The sequence below is a fragment of the Mustelus asterias genome, unplaced genomic scaffold, assembly GCF_964213995.1.
Source record: "Mustelus asterias unplaced genomic scaffold, sMusAst1.hap1.1 HAP1_SCAFFOLD_43, whole genome shotgun sequence".
In the NCBI taxonomy this organism is placed as follows: Eukaryota; Metazoa; Chordata; class Chondrichthyes; order Carcharhiniformes; family Triakidae; genus Mustelus; species Mustelus asterias.
Window position 1 is genome coordinate 859,978 of NW_027590120.1, and position 14,636 is coordinate 874,613.

The 14,636-nt window shown below is 44.7% G+C and overlaps 1 non-coding gene across 1 annotated transcript; it reads right to left on the minus strand.

The window, feature by feature from the left end:
- Positions 1–13,667: 13,667 nt before the first annotated feature.
- Positions 13,668–13,762, minus strand: trnai-uau (transfer RNA isoleucine (anticodon UAU)). The gene is made up of 2 exons: positions 13,725–13,762; positions 13,668–13,703 (listed from the first exon to the last, which is right to left on the minus strand). It is a non-coding gene; the product is annotated as a tRNA-Ile (tRNA).
- Positions 13,763–14,636: the final 874 nt, after the last annotated feature.

Consider the following 14,636-nt stretch of genomic DNA (forward strand, 5'->3'; position numbering starts at 1 on the left):
GAGAGATGGATTCATGCTGTGTTATCCGAATGAAAATTCGGAGTAGTTAGTGTGTCAATGACGTAATCGAACTACATGTACAATATAATAACTTTGAAGTAATCCATCTACAATAGTATTGCTAAGAAAAACATGACTGTATTTCTAAATTGAGTTTGCAGTGGTAAATGGCAAGGAGGGACGGGTGAGGGTGGGGGGGGGGGGGTGGACAAAAGTGTGGCACAGGTCAGAGGCCGGCAGAACACAGTTGAACGGGAGACATTATAATTTGAATACCTTTTGCTATTATTTGAGTGAAATAACACTGCTTAAAACGGCAATATTCACCATTCATTCAGATAAATTCTGGTAACAGATTCAAGATATTATATCATTAAAATGAAGAATAAAGTTCTTAAAATTAATAAAGTGATCCTGTAAAAGAGGACAAAATGTATCAGTTAACCGGAAGAATCTATACATTTTAGGGGAAAATTCATCACTTTAAATGATAGAAATGAATTCCGTGTCTTGGAGATCCGGTACTAATAAAATTGAAAAAGGTTGCATATGAACAAAGATGTTACATGATAATAACTAACTACCATACAGTACCTGGAACCCCGATAGCTGCAATGACTGGATAGTAAATGGCAAACACCAGCCCTTTTGCAGGTACATGCATTTCTATCGGAGGGGCGGAGCGTGTACGGTATGACAGTAAATGTTGTAACATTTATACATAATGTGAGGCTCCAGGGAAATGATTAGATTTTTTTTCTTTTACATTAATCATATTTATTGTGAGAAACAAATTAGCGCAGGTGCTACCCAGCTGCCTTTTATGTTTTGATCGAATACAATGGTTTTTTTTTTAATGAATTCTCAAACACCCTGGAGTGAAATACCCAGAGACTACGGCATAATCTGTCATAAGCAATAATTTGCCTGGATATTGGTGTCAGTACAGAAGATAGCTGTTTGCTTCTGACTGCATTAAGGAATGCAAATAGTCCGTGGAAAACACAACAGAAATGTTCAAAATCCCGATCAAATGATAGGATGCAATTTGGTTCGAAAGATCTCTCATTGAGTCAACCCACTTCCACCCATCTATTAGTGACGATGAGAAGGGCATTTAACTATGGTTACGTTAGGAGTGCACAGTCTGCCTTCTTCACGATTACGTTAATTTTTGCCAGGCTATTTCAATTATATCAATTCAGCCAAGTTTCAGTTCCAGTCCATCCCAGTTACTTTCAGGCCGAAATCCCCGCCTTTGCACTGGTACAGTAGATGTTGGCATACCCTGTTCAATATCTGTAATGTAGTCTAAACGGTTCCAGTTCAGCTTCGTTGCAATCGGCGTGTACATGCCCAAACTGGCTTGTGTATGTTCAATGTTGACCAGATCCATCCCAGCAAATTCCCAGGTGCCCGAGAAATCTACTTTACAAGGCTCAACTGAGTGTTGCCAGGTCCAATTCAGTATGGTTATATTCATTGTTGACATCATAAATCACTTAATTCTGGCAAACACACCTATATTTTCAGTTGACGACGTCTATTTGAAAACGATTTTTTTTCCACTGGAAGAAAGTCCAGCTCAACACAGTTACTGCCATAATGGACTGGGCAACTTAGTTGAACTAATCGAACCAACGTTTCAAGGCTGAACTAAGCTCTGACGAAGGGTCTCCCAGGCTCGAAACATTGGTTCTATTCTCTTTCCACAGATGCTGTCAGACCTGCTGAGATTTTCCAGCATGTTCTGTTTTTGTTTCACATTCCAGCATCCGCAGTATTTTGCGTTTATCTTCGTTGAACTAATGGTTGGCCTGAATAAAAACATAAAATAGTGCAAATTCACAGCGTGTCTTGTCAGTGTATTTTCCTCTGATGCTACCGGACTGGTGGAGAACACCCATGATATTCTGCTCTGTCTGAAGTACAACCAAAAACCGCCGTATCTTTTTGTTTCCGAGAAAAAGAAATATGCAAACTGTATAGTGGAGAAGCGAAAGAAACTGAGAACGAAATATTAATTTAGAGGAGACAAGAAGGAAAAATAATCCAGGGCTCTGCTGCAGAAAATGAGGGTCTATTAATTGTTCTTGTGAAACAGTTTAAGAATCCAATGTTTATCATCAGTCACATGGATTATAGAACATATGAATAAATCTGCACACATCATTGCTGAGAGCACAGTTCAAGCACTTGGTTCGGTTTCCTGAATCTTCTTTCGTTTCTGTTTAAGATCAAAGACAGGAGTGACCGAGCGAGATGAAGCAGGGTGGGGAGATGATAATCCTGAACAGACGCTTCAACAATGGAAACCGTTTCACCAGGGGAGAGAAGGTCCAGAAATGGTCTGACAGATTTGTTCCCAATCAGGGAACTTTGGAAACGGTTGGAAAGAAATCCGTTAGTCCGTCTGGTCGCTATTCTTTCTAATGTAAACCACTGTGGGGGGAAAAATGGCTTATTGCTATTTGGTCAGCATCCATGTTTGATGTTAAGGAGCTTTTGGAACTTCCATTCTTCCGAAATGAACAATACAAAATTGCCACATGTGGAGTTGTGACTATGTTCAGTTCATCTTTTCATCCAAATGAACAAATACTGTGCTATCCAAGTAGGCGCGTCAGAAACTGTGATAAATGTTCTCAGTTCAATCATAAATAGCAAATTTTGTGAAAAAGACATCATATGCAGAAATAACGTCAAAGTAATAAAACCTAAAATAAACTGCCATAATAATAATAATACAGCAATATCATGTAGCAATATTGGGGAACATATTGATAATTGCTTCTTCACAGACAGGATTCCACTAGATGGCGCTCCATAGCATCTATGAACAAAACTTGCAGATCTATCAGTTCACCGCTATTACAGGTGACGGCTGGAGTTACAGAAAATATCTGTGCGTCGCGACACTACCAAAAAACACATTTTATTTAGGACAAGAGTCTCTATATGAATTATGGAAGCACCGACACAGAACGATGTCTTCTGGACCAGAAGCTTCGGGTTCCAATCCCACTTCAGGACCTTATGTCTACAGAATGTGTGATCCTTTTCCGATTGCACAGGTTGATGATCAGCTTTCAAACTCTTCCAATCTGCTTAATGACAGGTGGTAAGAGCTGGTGAGTTTCCTCATTGGTGATATTGCAGGAGGTAATGGAAACTGCTGCGGTATGTTTTCAGGCAAAATCATTGACCAATCTAATGGAAACATCTGGAAGATGTGGAGGGTGGCGCAGGAGGCTTTCAGATTGAATTTTATTAATCAATGTATTCCACTGTCGCTGGGTAGCATGGATAAGACGATTAGCACAATGTTACTAATCAACGTGGTTCCTCAATGTAGCATAAAGAGAGAGAGTGAAAAACAGAGAGAGAAAGAGAAAGAGGTGTCCATTTGGTTACTGTTTGTGACAAGATCGAAATAGCACGGAAATTCCTGGACTCCCCAATTCCTTTACTCCAGGGTCAGAGTGACAGTCCTTTCTGACTGATAATTGAACATTCCCACTGCTCTCGGTGTTAATACAGTTTCTAACGTAACTGCAGCGATTACACTGGGAATGAGCTTCCGTCAGTTAGAAACTGTTTTAGGACATCTGGAATCTGTAAAAGCCGCAATAAAAGTAAGAGTTTCTCTTTTCGAGAGAAATTTGATTCGAGAAGCTAACTTCATTGTCCTCCTGTTTCTACGGGGCCCAGTGAGGTTTATTTTTAGTTGTATTGCTTTTATTTTACTATTTTTTCCAGGATTGGGTTAATGCGTGATCACCACTTCCTGGAATTTCCAGGATTCCGTCTCCAGTCGGTTCAGAGACTCTTTCCGTTCCACAGGACACCGGCAGTCAGTCAGGAACAACACTCCGGGATCTTACCGAGGAGACAGTGCAGTGCTCAGGTAATGATGCACCGTCAGAGTTGCCAGCCTCTCGGTGACCTGTTAAATCGAGGACACCGTCTTCCTTCTCAGGTGGACGTGATGCATCACATGGCCATTGTTTCCAAGAAGACCAGGAGAAATGTCCTGTTTGATATCTGTTCATCAATCACAATCACTGAAACAGACAGAACACTGCAATATTACTGGATGAAATGATATGCTGAGCCCAAATTGACTATTGTGTTTTCAACCGTGACGGGGAAACACTTTGGAACATCAAACTTTATATATATACTAATGTTAATTCTTCAAACTGTCGCCATTTCGTTATGCTGGTCAAATATTTATTATTAATAAAAGCATATTCTAGAATTAGAAGTTTGAGAAATCACCATGATTTCAGGTTCCATTTCAGACTCACTCTGATCACAATGTTTGCCTAACGCTCTGCTACTTTGAGTGAGGCTCTGAGAGTCTTTTTACAGATTCAGCCCTGCTCCGTGTCTCTGTGGCACTCCGTGCGTAGTAATACATGCCGGAGTCTGCCAGCTCTGTTTTAGACACTTTCAGCGGGACAGTGCGGGATGTATCATTGAATTCCGGTAAAAAACGGTCCCCTGGGGATCTCCGTGTGTCCTCGCTGTATCTATATCTCAGCAATAGATACTTCATGGAGCCGCTAGAATCTGACGGTCCAGAATAAGTAAGAAGTATTGCTTGAAGTGGAATAATTACCGAACAACTGAACATAGAAACATAGAAAAACTACCGCACAAACAGGCCCTTCGGCCCCACAAGTTGTGCCGAACATATCCCTACCTTCTAGGCCTACCTAGAACCCTCCATCCTACTAAGTCCCATGTACTCATCCAGGAGTCTCTTAAAAGACCCTATTGAGTTTTCCTCCACCACCACTGACGGCAGCCGATTCCACTCGCCCACCGCCCTCTGTGTGAAAAACTTCCCCCTAACATTTCCCCTGTACCTACTGCACCCCCCCCCCCCCGCAGCACCTTAAACCTGTATCCTCTCGTAGCAGCCATTTCCACCCTGGGAAAATGCCTCTGAGAGTCCACCCGATCTGTGCCTCTCAACATCTTACATACCTCTATTAGGTCTTCTCTCATCCGAAGTCTCTCTAAGGAGAAATCACCGATCTCCCTCAGCCTATCCTCATAAGGCATGCCACTCAATCCAGGCAACATCCTTGTAAATCTCCTCTGCACCCTTTCAATCTTTTCCACATCCTTCCTGTAATGAGGCGTCCAGAACTGAGCACTTTACTCCAAGTGGGGTCTGACGAGGGTCTTATATAGCTGCATCATTATCCCCGGACACCGAAACTCAATCCCTCGATTGATAAAGGCCAGCACACCATACACCTTCTTAACCACCTCCTCCACCTGCGGGGCCGATTTTAGAGTCCTATGGACCCGGACCCCAAGGTCCTTCTGATCCTCTACTGTACGAAGAGTCTTTCCCTTTATATTAGACATAGACATAGAACAGTACAGCACAGAACAGGTCCTTCGGCCCACGATGTTGTGCCGAGCTTTATCTGAAACCAAGATCAAGCTATCCCACTCCCTATCATCCTGGTATGCTCCATGTGCCTATCCAATAACCGCTTAAATGTTCCTAAAGTGTCTGACTCCACTATCACTGCAGGCAGTCCATTCCACACCCCAACCACTCTCTGCGTAAAGAACCCACCTCTGATATCCGTCCTATATCTCCCACTATGAAACCTATAGTTATGCCCGCTTGTAATAGCTCCATCCACCCGAGGAAATAGTCTTTGAACGTTCACTCTATCTATCCCCTTTATCATTTTATAAACCTCTATTAAGTCTCCCCTCAGCCTCCGCCGCTACAGAGAGAACAGCCCTAGCTCGCTCAACCTTTCCTCATAAGACCTATCCTCCAAACCAGGCAGCATCCTGGTAAATCTCCTCTGCACTCTTTCCAGCGCTTCCACATCCTTCTGATAGTGAGGTGACCAGAACTGCACACAATATTCCAAATGTGGTCTCACCACATATTGTACTCCTTCATCCCATTTGACCTGCCAAAATGGACCACTACGCATTTATCTGGGTTGAAGTCCATCTGCCACTTCTCCGCCCAGTCTTGCATCCTATCTATGTCCCTCTGTAACTTCTGACATCCCTCCGGACTATGCACAACCCCACCAACCTTCATGTCGTCGGCAAACTTACCAACCCCTCCCTCCACTTCCTCATCCAGGTCATTTCTGAAAATGACAAACAGCAAGGGTCCCAGAACAGATCCCTGGGGCACACCACTGGTGACCGACCTCCATTTAGAAAAAGACCCATCTCTACACACTCTCTGCCTCCTTTGGGCAAGCCAGTTCTGGATACACAGGGCAGCAGCACCTTGGATCCCATGCCTCTCACTTTTTCTCGAAGCCTTGCATGGGGGACCTTATCGAACGCCTTGGTAAAATCCATATAAACCGCATCTAATGCTTTCCCTTCATCAATGTGATTAGTCACGTTTTCGAAAAACTCCACCAGGCTCGTAAGGCACTCTCTGCATTTGACAAAGCCGTGCTGAGTATTTTTGAGCATATTGAACCTCTCTATAAGCTCATAAATCCTGTCCCTCAGGATCTTCTCCATCAGCTTACCAACCACTGAGGTGAGACTCACCGGTCGGTAATTTCCTGGGTTATCCCTATTCCCCTTCTTGAAAATAGGAACCACATCCGCAATCCTCCAATACTCCTGCACCTCTCCCGTCTCCATCGACGATGCAAAGGTCATCACCAGAGACTCTGAAATCTCTTCCCTCGCCTCCCATAGGAACCTGGGGTACATCCCATCCGGACCCGGCGACTTATCTATCTTGATGCCATTCAAAGATTCCAGCACAACCTCTTCCTTAAAGTCCACATACTCAATCTTTTCAGTCCACCGCAAGCCCACAGTACATCCACCCAGGTAATTTTCCTCTGTGAAAACCAAGGCAAAATACTCATTCAGTACCTCTACCATTTCTACTGGTTCCGTACAGACTTTCCCGCCTTCACCTTTTATAGGCCCTATTCCTTCACGTCACATTCTTTTTGCTTTTCACATATTTATGGAACGCCTTCGGGTTCTCCTTAATCCTACCTGCCAAGGCCTTTTCGTGACCCCTTCTGGCTCTCCTAATTTCCGTCTTTAGTCCCTTCCTACAAGCCATATAATCATCTGGATCCCTGTCTTCGCCAAGCTCTCTGAACCTTTTGTATGCTTTCTTTTTCTTCGCGACGAGGTCCCTCACAGCTTCCGTGGATCACGGTTCCTTTAACCTACCAACACCTCCCTGTCTGCTCGGAACGTTGTCCTGTAGAACTCTAGACAGTCATTCCTTGAAAAACTGCCACCTCTCTTCAGTACATTTCCCCGAGAATACCTCCTTCCAATTTACTCCTCTAATTTGCTGCCTTATGTCTTCATATTTCCCCTTACCCCATATAAACGGTTTCCTAGCTTGCCTGCTCCTCTCTTTTTCCAATGCAAGCATAAAGGAGATAGAGTTATGATCGCTATCCTCAAGATGCTCTCCCACTGAGAGATCTGACAGCTGTCCAGGTTCACTGGTCAGTATCAGATCAAGTAGAGCCTCTCCTCCTGTAGGCTTGTCCACATGCTGTGTCAGGAAACCCTCCTGAACACACCTAACGAACTCCTCCCCATCCAATCCCCTTTACCTCGGGATATTCCAATCTATGTTTGGGAAATTAAAGTCTCCCATCACAACACTCTGCTATTACTGCATCTCTCCAGGATCTGTTTTCCTATCTGCTCCTCCACCTCCCTGTTACTATTGGGCGGCCTGTAGAAAACTCCCAGCAAAGTGATCGACCCCTTCCCACTCCGAACTACCACTCACAGAGACTCTGTAGACAGTCCCTCCACAGCATACACCTTCTCTACAGCTGTGACACTATCCCTGATGAACAGTGCCACTCCACCCCCTCTCTTGCCTCCCTCCCTGAAGCATCTGAATCCCAGCACCTGGAGTATCCAGTCCTGACCCTGAGACATCCAATTCTCCGTAATGGCCACCACATCACACTTCCAGGCATCGATCCACGCTCTGAGCTCATCCCCTTTATTCACTATACTCCTGGCATTAAAGCAAACACATCTCAATCCTTTGGTCTGAGCTCTCCCCTTCTCGATCCCCCGTCCATCCTCCCTCTTGCACTGTCTATAACCCTTCTCTGTTTGTGAGCTAACTTCCTCACTCCCAGTCTCCTCGTCTCGATCTCCTCCCCCCAACCTATCTAGTTTAAACTCTCCGCAGTAGCCTTAGCCAACCTTCCCGCCAGGATATTGGTCCCCCTGGGATTCAAGTGCCACCCGTTTTTTGTGAACAGGACACATCTGCCCCTAAAGAGGTCCCAATGGTCCAGGAACCTGAATCCCTGCCCCCTGCACCAGTCCCTCAGCCACACATTCATCCTCCACCTCACTCCACTCCTGCCCTTACCTTCCCGTGGCACATGCAGCAATCCTGAGATTACTACCTTTGTTTTCCTAATTCTCAGCTGTCTCCCTAATTCCCTATACTCTCTTTTCATGACCCCTTCCCACCAACATCAGTGGTACCAATATTTACCCCTACCTTTGGCTCCTCTCCCTCCCACTTCAGGATCTGTGGGACTCGATCAGCGACATCCTGGATCCCAGCCCCAGGGAGGCAGACCACCATCCGAGACTCCCGCTTGCCTCCGAAAAAAGGCTTGTCCGACCCCCTTACTGTCGAGTCCCCGATTAACATTGCCTTCCTCCCCTTTCCTTCGCCCTCTGAGTTACAGGGCCGGACTCCACTCCGGAGTTCTGGCCACTGCTGCTTCCCCCAGGCGGGCTGTCCCCCCCCAACAGTACTCAGGCAGGGGTACTTATTGTGTAGGGGCACATCCACCGTGGTGCTCTCAATCAGCCGAGCTTTACCCTTCCTGGCCGTCACCCAGTTGGCCTCCACCCGTGGCGCTGGTGTGACCACCTGATGATAGCTCTTGTCTATCACCTCCTCATTCTCCGTTAACAGCCTAAGATCCTCGAGCTGCAGTTCCAGCTCCTTAGCACGGTCCCTTAGGAACTGCAGCTCGACACAGCCCTCACAGATATGGATGTCCGGGAGGCCAGGTGCTTCCAGGACCTCCCACATCCTACACTGGGAACAACACACTGGCTTCACACTCGTATTTGACCCTTTTTACCAAGGTACACAGAGAAAAGTAAATAAGAATTAAAACTCACCCCTGCTCGCCCTGTCCCCCGAAGCCCTGTGAGCCAAGGGCCTTACAGCTCACACTCTGCTTCCCGCTCCCGACGCTGCCCGTTATATACTGCAGTCTACTTTTTATACTTCGCGCGCTTAACGAAACCCTTCCCAGACTCCTTAGCGGCCCACTTCCGGTTTTCAGTTTAAAATTAAGAATAAAAAAAACTACTCGAAAAATAAAGGCAAAAAACATACTAAATAAATAAACAAATCTCTCACCAGCACTCCTGCCACAAATCACTCCCTCTCTGCTTGCTCCAGTGGAACAATGAGCTTTCCTCTTTCCTCTTCAACTGTCATTTCAGAAACCGACTGATCCCCTGAGTCTTGATGGCTGTTCTGACATGGAGAATGACAATATCCATCATTACAGCAACGTGAGGAGCAGTTTGTTATTAATCATGTTTGGGATAGCAGGTGTGGTGCGGGGGAGGATGATTTTTTTTTGTTGGAGCATCTACTTGATAAGAAGTGATAGAATAATGAATAGTCTGAGATATTTCCATATGATGTTCCCTCAATTTGTAACTTTGCAGTATGTGAAATCCTCTTCCAGAGGGGAAGTATAGCTGACCCAGACAGTGCCAAACAGAAAAAAGCCACAAACATCAATATCTACAATAAAATCTCTCATAAAACAGCACAGGTGAGACTGATCAGAGTTAGAATAGCACAGGAAAGCTGTGGGCGGGGCCTAACATAGGCAGTGTGGTCACAGGTAGAATTTATCTGCAAAGAACTGAACTCAATAACAATGTCACTTTGAAAATTCTATAACTTTGTCTCTCTGCAAGAGCGGAGCCGAATGTTCATTCCATACTGCGGACCAGCGGGCTCGCACCAGGAGTGTCAGGGTTAGTATATGATTCAATACAAAGCGAAATCTTCATCAGTGATGTGGATGGAAAGCTGGACCGAATAGCCGAGCAGCCAGATTGGAGAACTTTGAATGAAACTACAAGGTAACAGAAAAAGCATTAAATATTTACGTTCAAGGCTGGGAAATGGAAATGGGCATAGTTGTCATAAATCAGTAAAGAATCAATCAGGAACAAGTCGGCAGAGAAAGGCGTGGAAAACCACTTAACAAATCTCAGATCGATTCGTCAATCTTATCAATTAGGTTGATTGGCCATGCTGAATTAACCCAAGTGTAAGGGGGATTATCGAGGTAAATATGTGGGGTTACGGGAAAGGGCCTGGTTTGGATTGTGGTCGGCGCAGACTCGATGAGCTGAATGGCCTCCTTCTGCACTGGAGGGATTGTATGATTTCATGGTTCTACAGCCATAAGTTACGATCATCAATTAATGCAGCTGTGCAACTGGACCACACCAGTTGCTATTTTTGAGTGTTTTTCTTGCTGCAATGTTAAGAATCTCCGTCATTCTCTGTGGAAACTGAATTTGCCGCGCGTGTGTTGGGCACTAACTGGAACTGCCAGTGTGGGATTTTTGTACCGCATTCGATATATCTCTGCAGCAGTGTGGACTCCATGGCACAGAAATACACGGCGCTGTCGGAAATCAGTGTGTTAATGAACGTTAGCTCGCTAATATTGTTCGTTTCTTATTCAAATTTAGACGAAACCCGATCATTGAGGACGGTGTTCCTTTGCACATGCTCTCCAATAAACTGAAACATGTACACTGGCGCTTTCCACGCAATCTGACTATAACAGTATACATAAGGATTAGAATGACTAGTTACCAACGTACAGGTTAGTGTCACATTACTATCCTCTTTAACCGATATTTCAGGACCCAGTTGTTCCACTTTGTCTTGGTGGCTCCATTCTAACAGAAATAACAACAATAATGACAATCAGAGTCAGCCTCATATTGAGCGATGCAACTATCATCTCCACCATCACTGTTGTTTTAGCAACAATAACATGTGGGTTGCAGCCGTCAGCAGGAGCATGTAGTTTTACTGGGAAGGAAAAAAACCTGACTGAGGAGTAAGATAACGATGAGGATCTGAGCGAGTCAGTTCTCCATGATCCTCCCTGAGTCCGTAACTCAGCAGTGAGAGAAATCCTCTGTCAGAGACAGAAATACAGATCCCCGTCCCATTGCACTGCTTATCCAACCAATGAGAGGAATGGCGCAACGCCAGCAATCTGTCCAATCACACAATCGGGTCAGAGTGAGAGCAGCAAACGGAAGCTGTGGGTGGGGATACTGCAGACTCAACATTGAGTGAAGTGTGCGGTGACTCTCAGCTGCACTCGGAACTGCTGGGCCGGAAATAGCGCCAGTTGAATCTACAGAATTCTCTGATCATCCTGCGCCTGCTCATTGTTCAGGTGTCGAACAATAAATAAAGCAACTGCGACATGAAGCAACGAGAATCATAGAATCTTTAATTAGCGAATGAGGTCATTCCGCGTATCTATGTCTCCTTGGAGGAGTTATCCAAATCATCCAATTCTCCCTGCAGCTCCATGAAACCTCTATCTCACTAACGTTGCTCTCAAGAGTACAGTCCCGGTCTCTATTACCTCACCACAAAACTGAATTTCCTCATCCCTGGACATGAAGCAAGGCGAATGATTGAGCGGAGATTTTGGAAAATATTGTCAGTTGGCAGGTGGGGAAAATGGAGAAGGAATCAAACCAGAAAACACTCTCAAGCTTTGCGAATCTTTAGAAACTCTTTGGGAACCGGAACCAGCGGGGATTGAAGGGTGAACTGTCTGACAGTTGTAGGAGAATTGATTCCCGGTGACATGGATGTGTCTGCAATGGATGGGCTCTGACTGTTAGACTTAACTAACCCATTAGAAATCCATTCAATTATTCCATTCGAACAAACTCATTAATTATTCTCTCTTTCTCCGTTACACAGTGAGTGTGAAAGGGAAAAGCAGCAATCTTCCAGCCCCCACTCTCCAAACACCCCCTGCCAACAAAAAGGACTGGCGATTTAGCTGTGTCTGTTTTCTATGAAATGGTGAAGAGTAAATATTAAATATTTTGATTGATACCCAATTCAGTTCACATTTAACAATAAACTTGAATTCGGAAACTTCAGAGCAGTGAGTTTTGACAACATTTCTGCCCCGTTTAGCGCCTGGGACCTGCGCAAATATGAATAGAATGTGACTATACCTTCAATACACAAAGTCCACTCAGGATAAAAGCGACTAGATGGTCAAACAGTACAGTCTGAGTTAACTTTATAACCTGGTTTGTGGAAGTACAATTCGGCTGAAAACCCTTTTTCATGCGGCAGAGAAATTCATCAAACATTAGAATCAGTAAATGACATTTTGTGCCATTTTTTCTCTTTTACCATGTCTGAGTGGGCGGGGGGGGGGGTGGAGTCGTGGGAGGGGGGATGGTGGTTGCACTGTGGCACAGTAGCCAACACTGCCATCTCACAGTGCTAAAGATCGATTCCCGGTTTGGTTCTCTGCCTATTTGACTTTTGCACATTCTCCCCGTGTTTGCATGAGTTTCCTTTGGATCCTCCGGTTTCTTCTCACAGACGGAAAGACGTGCTGGTTCGGTGCATTGACCCGAACAGGCGTCGGAGTTTGGCGACCAGAGAATTTGACAGTGTCTTCGTTACAGTGTTAATGTAAGCCTTACATGTGACTAATAAATAAACTTTATTTTAACTGAGCATTTTGCAGAATATCATTTCACAGTTGGGAAGTGCAACTGCAATTAGACTGAGAGATAATGTTTTCTTTCAATATTTAATAACAAAAGAAAGTGAGGTAACTTTTCCACACACTGAGAGATGAGCTAGTTAGTTTCCTATTTCACACAGGAAACCTTTCATATGTTAGGTGAATGTATAAAACACCACACTTCAGAAATTCTGAAGTACAATCAAACTGCACGGTTCGACACTCCAGTCTGTTGCAGAGTTGTAGAGCATCATTTCTGTCTGTAATAAGTATCACATTCACCTAAACACACGAAAGATTCCCGATTCGGAAACGGGAGGAAACATTTGTAGATACGTTTCACCTCGGAGTGAGGAAAATAGAAATAATTCACGTTTATTGCTGAATATTAGCTGAATACAGTAACTTACACGATGTTACATTTCGCCTTCCCGTCCACATTTCTGTACACACTCAAACCCGACAGATTATCTTTAACTGACTCCCGTTTCCAGCTCTGTCAGTTCAGAAAGCTTCTCTCAAACTTGCACATTCGGGCTTTTTCTTTTGGTCATTCGTGAAACATTGGCGTCGCTGGCCAACATTTAATGCCCATCCCGAGTTGAGTTGCAAGCATATTGCTGTGGCTCTGGATTCACAAGTAGGGCAGACAAGAACAGCAGATTTCCTTCCTAAAATACATGAGTGAACCATATGGGTTCCTCCAACAGTCGGAAATTGTTTCATGGTCATCAATGCGAGGTTTTATTTATTGAATTCAAATTCCACTACCGACCGTAACCGTCCCCAAAATGGTAGCTGGTCAAGCGATAGTAGCACCAACACCATCTCACATGCTCCAGGTGAGGCTCGAACTCACAACCTCGGCATGGCCCGCTGGCTGTACTGTTCTATAAGTACCGCGCGCTAACCGATTGCGCCACTGGAGCACTGCATCAGGCTGATTTTTGTCAGATTATTAAAGACTTCTACAGCGTCACCTCCGTTAATAACAGTCATTCGAGGCAACATCGACGGGGAACAAACGCATCAATGATTCTCTCTTCACCAGCTCCACAGTAAGTGAGACAGGGACAAGCAGCAGCATTTTACCCCGCATTCTCCAATCATCCATCCGCTGCCAGCAGAAAAGCGGCGACTGCCGCTTCAATTAGTGGGTTACCGCCCATCCCTGGGACAGAAGATTCAACCCCGTTCAAACCTCGCAATACACAGAACACAAGCTCAGCAAAACGTTTATGGATTATATCCCGCTCACTGAACCTTCGAGTATCATTTAAACAGTATCCGAGTGAGTCACAAACAATATTCAAACCAACTTTCCAAAACGTTTCAGTAGTAGATTCCTCCATTTGATTGAAAAGCTGAGTGTTGTGTATCTGGAAATGAACACCATGGGGTTTATGTTACCCAGTGACTAATAGTCCGTCAGGTTTCCAATTCCATTTGAGTTGTATATTGAAGCGAATCTCATTTCAAAATGAGGAGAAAACAAGGAAAATATTAAATCTTGGAACAAATCCTGAGGGAAATGGGTCACAATATTTGGATGCAGGTGCAGCTGTGAATGGTGTTATTGATGATTGAGTGGAAACTATTGGATCCTTGGGCTTCTGGTGGTCAGTTCCCTTCCCTCCCGTTGAATTCCTCCCTGTGATAAGAGACATGGATTCATTTTACCTACACGTTCATAGGAAAAAGAGAATAACCAACACACTACAGAAATGCTGCGGGATCAACGTCACCAAAGAGACTTATATAGAATTCGAAACGGTGCGGTCATGCCGCAGTTCTGGAACAGGT